This window comes from Piliocolobus tephrosceles, chromosome 10 (genome assembly GCF_002776525.5).
Source record: "Piliocolobus tephrosceles isolate RC106 chromosome 10, ASM277652v3, whole genome shotgun sequence".
In the NCBI taxonomy this organism is placed as follows: Eukaryota; Metazoa; Chordata; class Mammalia; order Primates; family Cercopithecidae; genus Piliocolobus; species Piliocolobus tephrosceles.
In genome coordinates, this window is record NC_045443.1 from 98,183,364 (window position 1) to 98,195,627 (window position 12,264).

Here is a 12,264-nt window from a genome sequence, read left to right on the forward strand (position 1 = left end):
TACTACTACTACTACTACTACTACTACTACTACTACTACTACTACTACTAATTTAGAGGGAAACTCCTCCCCTAATCCCCACTCTTAACCAGTGAAGGATGTAGCCTTAGAGAAAAGTGTTTTGCACAGATTTCCTGACTCAGGATTCACTTGTCACTACTCTGTCCTTATAGCTTTATAAGGTAGAGAAGTTACAAAGACAAAATAGAATAAAAAGCAAGTTATCATGAAAATGCACTGCTGACAAGATTTTAGTAAAGGGTTTAGAAATATTAAGTAGTGTGTGTTTATGTGTGTGTGTGTATGAGGCAGAGAAATTTTGTGTACATATCATATAGCATAGTTTCAAGTTTCAATAAATGCTATTCAAATGTTTAGATACATAGTATACACATAATAAAAATAAAAAGTTGACAGCTAATGACTCATTAAACAAGATCTGTATAACACATTTTTTTCTTAAGTTTCTGTAGAGCAATGCCCATATTTTGATGTTAGGGTTCAAGAAATCCAATGTAATACTTTAATTCAACTCAAAATTTGGTTGAATGAGGTGGTATACAAACTGCCCTTTTGTTTTAAACAGAAACACTATGAAACATAGATTTGAAAAATAGGTCCTGTGAATATCTATCTGTTTTGGTGATGTGAGCAGCAAAGTGTTATGGGATTGATTTTAATATTAAAAGTATTACTGAAACACCAGGAGTTTGGTCTAGGTCCTGTTGTTTGCAGCACAGAAAGCCAATGACTGAGACGACAAGTATTGCCAAGGAAGAAGGTTTTAATCAGGTGCTGCAGCTGAAAAGATAGGAGATCAGTCTCAAATCCATCTTCCTGACCACTAAAATTAGGGCGTTACATAGCAGGGAAGAAATGTAGCAATGTGTGAGTAAAAAGGAACTAGAGAGTGGTAAGGAAGCAATCAAGATGAATGAGGGGCCAGGCTTTCATTGTCTGGCTGAGATGATCTGTTGAGTTTCAGTTCTTTGATACTTTTTGAGAGGTCTAGGGATCCTTTCCTAAGGAAGGAACTAGGATAAAACAAATGTAAGTTTTAAGTTTTAAGAACAGAAGGGTCAATTTCTATGGTTGGGACTATTAAGTCAATTTCAAAAGGGGCAACTACTATCTGGTTTCAGGTTCATTTACCACTTAAATGTCAACTCCTAGTTACCATCTTCACTCACCCACCTACCCCAGAATGTAAGCTCCATGACAGTGGGATTCCTTGTGCTTAGAATAGAGCCTGACACAGAAGATGTGTAAAACAATATTTGTTGAATTTACTTCTCAAATCTGTATCTCCTACAAAGATCAATTTAAACAGCGTCAGGTCTAATTTTCCAACAATCTTCTGAACATCTCCGCTTGCACACTCCTCTCACACTTCAAACTGAACACACTCCAAACCGAAATGCATTATTTTCCCCCACAGCCTGTTTTCCTTGTATTCTTTAGATTGGTACCATCATCAATCACATAATAACTAAGTCCAGATGAGTCGGCTTCTTAGGTATCACCAGATACCTCTTCCTCACCATCCCTTCTAATTTACATAACCGTCATCTTTTAATTTAAGGGATTGCTACCTGTCTTACTACCATCTTCAAACATCTTTGAAAATATTTTTTTTTCCCCTAAAACACAAATCTGTTCCTACCAGTCCTTCCTTATAATCATCCCAATTGCCTGTGGGAAAGAAACTAAATTCCTCAGCACCTACCAGGCCTTTCATCTGTGCCTACTTCTCCCACCTGGTCTGTCTCCCAATCTGCAGACTTTAGTCATTCAAAATGAGTATTCCCAGAACATTTCATGTGCTCTCACATCTCTGGAACCTAGTTTTTGTTGCTCTCTCTGCCTGGAAATTAATTCTTATTCCCAGTTACCCCTCCCTCCTGGCAGAGTCTTAATTCATTTTTCAAAATTTAGTTCCTTTCAAACCTCTGCCATCACCCTCCAAGACTGTGAGGGGTTCCTTCTCTCACAGACCTCCACAGACTTCCATTTGGCCTTTACCACGCTGCTGAGCACTTTGAAGCCTAAGGCTGTTTTCATTTCAGTTTCTTTAGCAAGCAACAGTACATCTCATTGTTTTGTCGAGTGAAGGAAGGAATAAATGCTAGAGAGAGGTGTCATTCCAGTTCAGTGCCCACCCTTCACAGATGGAGACCTGAGGCCCAGAGAGGAGACGTGATTTGAGGAAGGTTAAAAGAGTGAATAGGGCCAGCTGCGGTGGCTCACGCCTGGAATCCCAGCACTGCCAAAGTGGGAGGTTCACTGGAGCCCAGGAGTTCAAGACCAGTCTGGGCAACATGGCAAAAACCCATTTCTACAAAAAACACAAGAATTAGCCCGGTGTGGTGGCATATGCCTGTAATCCCGGCTACTCTGGAGGCTGAGGTGGGAGGATCGCTTGAGTCCGTGAGATCAAGGCTGCCGTGAGCCGAGATCCTGCCACCGTACTCCAGCCTGGGTGACAGGGCAAGACCCTGTCTCAAAAAAAAAAAAAAAAAAAAGAAGGGCCTGGGTTGCAAAACAGGCCTCGGGGACAAAGCCAGTGATTTTTTTTAAATTTATTTATTTTTGCTATGAAACAAGCCACATTTACAGATATAACCGACTTGGGATTGTTACGTTGTTAGGTTGATGTCTAGTCTCGGCTTTATTTCAACCCTGGGAGGTAGTAAACATCCCTGACGTTGAAGTTTTTTTTTTTTTTTTTTCTTTTTTCAGGCTCCCGTGTTTGCTGAAGAGCCAACATCCTCCTTTTGTGACTTGGGGCTACAGGATTCCTCCTCATCCCTCCACACCTGAGAAGAGGGGCCTCTCTCTGAAAGATTTCTGCTGAGGACCCCCATTCCTGCTGGGTTCCAGGCTGTGTCTCTGGAAACCGTGGCGCCAGGCCAGCCAGCTCCCGAGTGGATGTGGGTTTGGGAGCGGCTCTTAACAGATCAGGATAAAACTCAGGGAAGCGCCTTCAGCTGCACCGCAACATTCCAGGACGCTCAGAAGCAATTCTTAGAGGCGAGGTTCATTCACCTCTCAGGCCTGTGGGAACAACGGGAGAGGCTGTGGCTTTCCATCTGGCTGTCGCTGAGGGGCCAGATCGAAGAACCTGCTCGGACTGAACCACTTCGCCTTTCAGTGGACAGAGGGACTTGGCCACCGAAGCTCCGAGACGCCCAGAGGCTCAGCGCTGGAGGCGCTGACAGGCGAGCGCTCACCGGTCGCGTGCTTTCCAGCGGCCCGGGGGCGGGGCCTCAGACCACGCCTCCCGCCTTATGATTGGTCCCTTCGAAACAGGCGGCGGCGAGCGGCTACTGACCCGGAGGCCCAGGAGGCGGCGGCGGCGGCGGCGGCGGCGGTTGGTTAGGGGCGTGTGGGCCCCGCACAGATTGAGCCGAGTTGTCGCCCCGCTGGGAGAAGTGACCCTCCTGCGCCTGGTGAGTACTTCCCTGTTTGCCTTCTCTTTTCCTCGCGAACTTTTACTCGCTATCTCGGGGCCTCCGCGCCTCAGCCTGAGGGCTCCAGGAGCCCCCAGCGTTCTGAGGCCCCGAAGCGGAGGTTTGTTGGGTCCCCGGGCTGCGGGAGCCAGGACGCTCTGCGACTGCCTGGCTGCGGCAGTCGCGTGCTCTGATTGGCCCCTGGGGCCGTCAGGGTGAAGTTGCGCTTGCCTTCACCTGTCCACCCAAGTGCCGAGAGAGGGGCGACAGGTGTGCGGGGCGGTTGGGGCTGCCGGTGTGGGCGAGCTCGGCTGGGAAGGAGGGATCCAGCCACTACCCGCCCTGCTTTAAATCCAGAGCGGTTATCAGAGCCTGAAGCTACTGTAGGGTGTCCAGGGACACCCTCATCCCTAAGCGCCTTGCACTTAGAGGGTCGCTTTTTTTCAGCTCATCACCCTGGAAAAGAATTGATGAACTCTCTGGCCCTGCAAAGAGAAAGAGACAGTTATTCTTGCCCTCTAGCAAGGTTTATAGGCTCTTCCCTATTTTTTCTCCCAGTCCATGCAGGGTCTAGAACGCCCACATGTGCGGAACTGGGGAATAGAGCCAGAGACCCTGCACGATGCCTTCCGCCCACAACCCTCAGTTTGGAGGACTGCCCGGGGAGAGGCTGGCAAAAGAAAGGGAAGGCTTGTAGAGTGCCTTGGAAGTCAGAGGAAAGTTCTGGAGGGCGTGCTCCTCTATGCAGTCACCCCTGGTTCCTTTCCTAATCTTTTCACACCGAGGGATTGAATGTTGTAAATTTAGAGTGCTTTGTGGAATGGCGTGGTGGAATAGCTGATCCCCAGTCGTTATTAAGAGATAATTTTTTGCAAACCCAGTCTAGGTCAGAGCCTGGGTTTTGCTTCGCTTGTGTGGAGAGCAAAAAAACAAAAAACAGCAAAACAAAACAAAAAACCGCTTTGTGAATCGCTATCTGATCACCTGTCTTGGCACTTAAATGATTAGAAATTGAAATTCTCACCACCTCAGATTCCCTTTGGGAACAGATTGGAATTGTTTCAAATGACAGAAGTGGAAACTCTGCTGATCTGGTGTAGATTCTGATACCTATTGTCTGACTCATCTGTTTCAAAATCTCATTAGATACCAACTGTCATTGAACAGTAGGTGTTTGCTATATGACATTATTGAATTATAATTAGCAATTTTTTTTTAGTGTGACAAAGTTGCTAAGCATGGGGGCTCTGAAATCAGACTTTATTGGATATCTGACCTTAGATACATTATTTAATCCTTCTAAGCATAAATTTCCTAGTCAGTGAAATAAAGTTAACAATAGTTCCTACTTTATTAATGAGAGAGTTGTTGTAAGGATTAAATGAAATTCCACGTAACTAATTTAGCACAGTGCGTGATACATAGCTATTATTATTTCTCTGCTGTTTAACTTGGATAAAAAGTTTTGAGTTGTCCCCAAAGGGTGGGGAGAAGTAGAAGGTGAAGGCAGTACCAGAGATAGGGATAATTATTGTTCGTTGACTAAATTATACATGTATAGCCTTTAAAACAGTATCTGACACACAAACACGTGGATTACTATTTATCAAACACATCATTATATACCAGGTATTGTGTTCTTTACTTATATTATTGTTAAACCTCTTAGTAATCCTAAAATGTAGTTCAAGTTATATCTTTTTTTTTTTTTTTTTTTTTTTGCTTTGTCACCTAGGCTGGAGTGCAGTGGCGTGATCTCGGCTCACTGCGACCTCTGCCTCCCAGGTTCAAGCAATTCTCCTACCTCAGCCTCCCTAGTAGTTGGACTACAGGCGTGTGCCACTACACCTAGCTAATTTTTGTATTTTGGTAGACACGAGGTTTCACCGTATTGGCCAGGATGGTCTCGATATCTTGACCTCGTGCTCCGCCCGACTCGGCCTCCCAAAGAGCTAGGATTACAGGCATGAGTCACCGCGCCCGGCCGTTATCTCTATTTTATAGGGGACAAAACTGAAGCTCAAAGAAGGGAAATCACTTACTAGGGTTTACCTGGAATTAAGTGCAGGCTTTCTTCTGTGTTACACACTTTTGTATTCCCGACATTAAGTAACTTTCCTGCCCTGGATCCTCAGTGTGACCGAGATTAATTTCTGCTGTGCATATGGGTTTATTTTGAATACATTATGGATTTTAAAATAACGAGAAATAACTTGTGATGGTAAATCAAACTGTGATAAAAGAATAGTGTCAACAAAATGCATGCTATTAGTAAAAAGCCAATGATATGTTTCGATGTTTGGAGAATGGCCACTTCAGAAGTGATGTTCCTAATTTATATTTGATAAATAGAAATGATGTTTGGAGAATTGGTCATTTCAAAAGTAGTATCTCCTCATTTATATTTCTCATTTAATTTTTTGTTTATTCACTATGTTTTTACTAAACTACTCTTCCATTTTTTTTTTTTTTTGCTATCAATTTAAGTTTGGAGATAATAGGAAAGAAAGGTTCAGTTATTTGGGTAGATTACTGAAGAGCTAGGTGTTGATGATGAGGAAAGTAAGAGATTAAACTTAATATGTATTCTTATGTTTTACTTTCTTACAGCAATGTGTGTATTTTACTTATTGTTGCTTTTCATACTTTGACATTAGATATACCACTACATATCTAATGAGTCATGCAATGGACATAGAATTATATTAGATATATCTTTACATATCTAATGAATCATGCAATGGACATAGAATCTGAGAGAATAGGAAACTTGAGTCTGTTGGCCAATTTGTCTCACACTGAGTTTCTTCATTTTTAATTGGAGTTTAGTTGTCATAGAAAAATGCTTCAGAGGTAATGTTTATGAGATACAGACCATAATTATAACTGTATTTCTTTAGTGTTTCTCCTAAAAACTCAAAGTGTTTTAATTTGATTACATTGTTACAGAGTAGGTAGGGTGTTTTCCTTAACAGAAAGCCACCATGTATTTCATGAGTGTGTTACAAATTTCCAAAGAACTAGAATGTAATAAAATGTAGCAGATTACTAAATGTAATGTCATCTTTGCCTCTGTAAGCATCCTAGAATTTATAGTATTATGACCATTAGTCATGTGCTGGATATTGCTGAAGTGGTGACTCATAAAGACTTCTGTCTACTGTCATACAACATAAATGTTTCTCTAAGAAAGTATAATATTAGCTATGGTGAAGGGCTCACTTTATATGGATGGTTAGCTGTTGAAAAAAAATGTTTTATGTTCAGCATGTCTTCTTTGTTACACACACACATAATTTAGAAAAGCTCTGTGATCTCAGTAACATTACATATACTGTTAATACAGGTTGCTTTTGTTCACATAAGAAAATAGACATCTTTTCATATCAGTGCATATAGCTTTATCTTATTTTTTGAAGTGGTTAAATTAGTCTACTGTATGAATGTCCCATGAGTTATTTGAGCAGTTCCCTGTTAATGGATAGTTAGATATTGTTCTTAGTTTTTTATTTTTTATGTTAGTATTTATGTATGTTCCCATACATTCTTTTAATCTATCATGTGTAAAGGCAAACTGATCTTAAGTTCATTTAAAAAAAGTATACCACAAAATTGTTGACAAACTAAAAATTATATCTAATATAAAATTAAGTTATTCAGGTTGGATCTCTGCCAAACATTTCAAAAGGAAAATTTCAAATAAAAAAAAGATTCTCAACAAAGTCTGTATTTTTCAAATAACATGTAATGTTTTATTAAGCTGTAAACTTATTTTTCTCTTAAAACTCTTTATCTGCAATAGAAGCATCTATTGCATTTAGGAATAATTCTAGTACTACTTTTAACTCTGATTTCTATAGTGACAGAATAAATGAAGACTGTTAACCACCTTAAAGATCTTACTTTTTAAAGTATAGAGTGCAGCAAAATAGAAGCATGTACTATTGCTATATCCCTAAATTGGGGAGATGATTCAGGGAAGACTTTGGAGAAATAGAATCTGGACAGGTAAGGGTGAGTCTGGAAAAGAGGCGCAAGAAGAGCATAGATGGATCAGCAAGTGCGAAGATCTAGAGGTGAAAGCATGGTGCTCAGAAGGATCTTTAAAAAGTTCACTAAGGCTGAAGTGTAAGAGTCAAGACACAGGGCTGGTGGGGATCCTACAAACCTTTGTTAGCTTGGTTGAGGAGTTTGGTCTTTATCCTGAAAACGACAACCATTGAGGGTTTTAAGCAGGGTAGTAGTAAAATGCCCTTGGATCAGAGTTGTGAAAAATCACTCTGGCTGCGGTTCATGAAGAACAGGGTTGCAAGGCTGGAGAAAAGGTGACTGTTTCAGTAAGCCTGGAGAAAGATGATGGTGGCTTGAACTAGAGGAGTGGTTGTAGATACCTACAGAGAAAATTTAGAGGTAGAAGCAACGATATGGTCACTGTTCTGGCTGAGAGAAGATGGAGCAGGTGGAGGTATGAGAGGAGGGAATTAAGAATGTCTTGGTAACTTAGTGAATATTAATGGTGTTCCCTGAGATGGTAAACACAGGCAGCCTCTGTAAACATACAAATGAATGAATGAATGGATGGATGAATGATGGATGTACAAAGGCAGGACCATTTGATGAGGAGGAGGATGATAGTAAATACAAAGCACTTGCAGGAGGTTTAACCTATCAGTTTTTTTTTTCTTTTGCATGCTTTATATAGCTGGTGTTCTTCATTATTTCAGCAGATGAGGTTTGCTGCATCTTCTAATTGTATATCATATTTTGGATACATATTATTTTCTCTAGGTCAAATGTCCTGACAGACACTCTTGGCAAATCTTCCTTTCTTCACTTAAGATGTGTATTAGCGGCAGCCATGGGAGGTCTGGACACAGGTGGCCATGGAACTCGCTGGTAATAGGGGACACATCTCTTAACTGGGTTGCTCTAAGAACTGATGCCTAAACCATCTCAGCATGGCATATCAAGGAGAAAGTGGGCATGGCCAGCTTCCCTCAGCTACACTCTCTCGGGTTAGCCCTGGAAGTCTTTACCCACGTAGAACCCGTACCCATAATATATGTATGACATCTGACTTTTTCTACCCAAATATGGGAGTTGTGGAAAGCCACATTTACCAGCTCTGTCAGTGCCCGATTGGAAGAGGGCATAAGGTTATAATTGTGATTCATGCTTATGGAAATCGAAAAGGCATCCGTTACCTCACTAATGACCTCAAAGTCTATTACTTGCCTCTGAAAGTCATGTATAACCAGTCTATGGCCATGACCCTCTTTCACAATCTGCCATTGCTCAAGTCCATATTTGTTCAGGAGAGAGTCACAATAATCCATTCACATAGTTCATTTTCTGCCATGACCCATGATGTTCTCTTCCATGCGAAGACAGTGGGGCTTCAAACAGTCTTCACAGACCATTCCCTTTCTGGATTTGCTAAGGTCAGCTCAGTGCTTACAAACAAACTTCTAACTGTGTCTCTTTGTGACATAAGCCATATCATTTGTGTTTCTTATACTAGTAAGGAAAATACCGTACTATGAACAGCACTGATTCCTGAAATAGTGTCTGTTACTCCTAATGCTGTAGGTCCTACTGACTTCACTCCAGACCCATTTAGAAAGCATGATAGTATAACTATTGTTGTCAGCAGACTTGTTTACAGAAAATGAACCAATTTGCTTAGTGTTATAGTACCCAAACTCTGTCAGAAATGTTCAGATTTAAATTTCATAATTGGAGGAGAGGGACCAAGGAGAATCATTTTGCAAGAAGTTCCGGAAAGATACCAGTTGCACGACAGGGCGACAGGGTGCATCTTTTGGGAGCTTTAGAACACAAGAATGTTAGCAATGTCTTTGTTCAAGGACATATTTTTCTTAATACCTCCCTTACTGAAGCATTCTGCATGGTGATTGTGGAAGCAGCCAGTTGTGGTTTACAGGTTGTTAGTACCCAGGTTGGTGAAATTCCTGAGGTGCTTCCAGAAAATCTTACTATTTTATGAGAAACTTCAGTAAAACCTTTGTGTGAGGGATTGGAAAAAGCTATTTTCCAACTGAGTCAGGGGCATTGCTGGCTCCAGAAAATATCCATAACATAGTAAAGACTTTCTACACCTGGAGGAATGTTGTGGAGAGAACTGAGAAAGTTGTATGACTGAGTATCGGTGGAATCTGTGTTGCCAATGGACAAACAACTGGACAGACTTACTTTTCACTGTGGACCAGTAACAGGCTACATCTTTGCTTTATAGGCTGTTTTCAACGTCCTCTTCCTTATTTTCTTGAGATGGATGACTACAGATTCTATCATTAATACTGGAATAGATGCCGCTGTGCCAAGGGGTGCCTGGGCTCATAAATGTTCTCACAGTAAAAGAGGGGATGAGAATATTGAGATATCTAAAACCAGGTAGAAGAGAGCCTACATTGTAAGATTTTAAACATTTGTAATAGTTGTATTAAGACTATGGAAAATAACCTGCTTTGGGGGGGCTTTTGTTTTTTATTAGTTTTTTATAAGTTAATTTAGTAAGTTATTCTACTTCTGTGACATTCAAAGTTTTCTTTTGAGGAAAGATAAAAACTTAGGCAATTCCTGAGTATAGAAGCCTTGCACTTATTTAAAATGTAGCAGAGAACATTTAAACCATTCAGGTATGAAATTTTTCAGACTACTGAAATCCCTGTAGCAGAGATGTTTTTTGTGTTTTGTGTGTGTGTTTTTTTTTTTTTTTTTTTGAGACAGATTCTTGCTCTGTTGCCCAGGCTGGAGTGCAGTGGCGTGATCTTGGCTCACTGCAAGCTCTGCCTCCCGGGTTCCAGCCATTCTCCTGCCTCAGCCTCCTGAGTAGCTGGGACTAAAGGTGCCCACCACCATGCCAGGCTAACTTTTTGTAATTTTAGTAGAGATGGGGTTTCACTGTGTTAGCTAGGATGGTCTCTTATCTCCTGACCTCGTGATCTGCCTGCCTTGGCATCCCAAAGTGTTGGGATTACAGGCGTGAGCCCCGCGCCTGGCCAGCAGAGATGTTTTAACATTATATTTTGAGAGCTTTGGGTGCTGAAGGGCCAAACGTTCCCTGGGCATTTTTTGGGGCCAGTTTTTAATGTTATACCATTAGTTAGACACTCACTAGATGTTTACAAGTTTTCTTTAGGGAAGTACAACAACTATATGAACTATGTTAAGTCATGTTTATATACATTTATTAGAAATCTAAATCATGCCTTTAAACATTTATTAGGTTCACTCAGTAGTTGTTAACATATAATTAACAGATTCCTTGAGTAAGATACCATCAGTTACCAGCACATTTTGAGCACCTGCTGTGTATGGAATGTTGAACTAGATGCTTCCTGCCGTTAAGGACCAGAAGCGCATTCACTCTTCATCATTCAGATGGCTTACTTCATCCTAGTTATGGTTGATAGAAGATAAATATCCAACATGCCAAAAATGCTCATGCCAGTTAATGCCAGGAAAAAAATCACTGACACACCACTAGTACTTCTTTGGTTCTGTTCTATGCATTCTTCTAGGTAGAGCCTTCATCTTCAGTTGTGTTTATGAAGATATTTTTTGCTTTTTAAATACTAGGCACTGATATCACTGTTGATAGTGCAGAGAAACCCTCCATAATTAAGTTTTTTGTAAAAGCCTTCGTGTTTTGTGAGCAGAATGTACGAGGTGTGTATCCCAAAACCAGCTGCTACCCTGTCCTTTTAATGTAAGTCACTCTCCTTTGCTGTGGCCTTGCTGATGTCTGATAAGTGTTGTCAGTGTGCAAAAGACTTTATTTCATAATGTTTTATTTACAGCAAACCAAGTCTGAAAGTTTTAAGAACACAGTCTTTGTGGGTGGATATTATTAACTGTAATTGTTGCCCAGAGCCATGGGTTTTTTAACCCCAGACTATCCACATGGTGTGTATTATTTTTTGAACTTTTTTAAAATGTATTTTTATTTTTATTTTTTTGTTATACTTTAAGTTCCAGGGTACATGTGCATAACGTGCAGGTTTGTTACATATGTATACTTGTGCCATGTTGGTGGGCTGCACCCATCAACTCGTCAGCACCCATCAATTCATCATTTATATCAGGTACAACTCCCAATGCAATCCCTCCCCCCTCCCCCTTCCCCATGATAGGCCCCGGTGTGTGATGTTCCCCTTCCCGAGTCCAAGTGATCTCATTGTTCAGTTCCCACTTATGAGTGAGAACATGCGGTGTTTGGTTTTCTGTTCTTGTGATAGTTTGCTAAGAATGATGGTTTCCAGCTGCATCCATGTCCCTACAAAGGACGCAAACTCATCCTTTTTTATGGCTGCATAGTATTCCATGTTGTATATGTGCCACATTTTCTTAATCCAGTCTGTCACAGATGGACATTTGGGTTGATTCCACGTCTTTGCTATTGTGAATAGTGCCGCAATAAACATACATGTGCATGTGTCTTTATAGCAGCATGATTTAATAATCCTTTGGGTATATACCCAGTAGTGGGATGGCTGGGTCATATGGTACATCTAGTTCTAGACCCTTGAGGAATTGCCATACTATTTTCCATAATGGTTGAACTAGTTTGCAATCCCACCAACAGTGTAAAAGTGTTCCTATTTCTCCACATCCTCTCCAATACCTGTTGTTTTCTGACTTTTTAATGATTGCCATTCTAACTGGTGTGAGATGGTATCTCATTGTGGTTTTGATTTGCATTTCTCTGATGGCCAGTGATGATGAGCATTTTTTCATGTGTCTGTTGGCTGTATGAATGTCTTCTTTTGAGAAATGTCTGTTCATATCCTTT

The 12,264-nt window shown here is 41.0% G+C and overlaps 1 protein-coding gene and 1 pseudogene across 3 annotated transcripts in view; both read left to right on the top strand.

Annotated features, from left to right (window-relative positions):
- The first annotated feature begins 3,348 nt into the window (after positions 1 to 3,348).
- Positions 3,349 to 12,264, top strand: part of GAS2L3 (growth arrest specific 2 like 3) — a 57,653-nt gene continuing 48,737 nt past the window's right edge. For all 3 annotated transcript variants that reach the window (XM_023207676.2, XM_026454602.2, XM_023207754.2), the window contains exon 1: positions 3,349 to 3,449. The gene's annotated coding sequence lies outside the window, so the exon portion shown is untranslated. The remainder of the gene's footprint in view (positions 3,450 to 12,264) is intronic.
- On the top strand, positions 8,408 to 9,867 carry LOC111539816 (annotated as a pseudogene).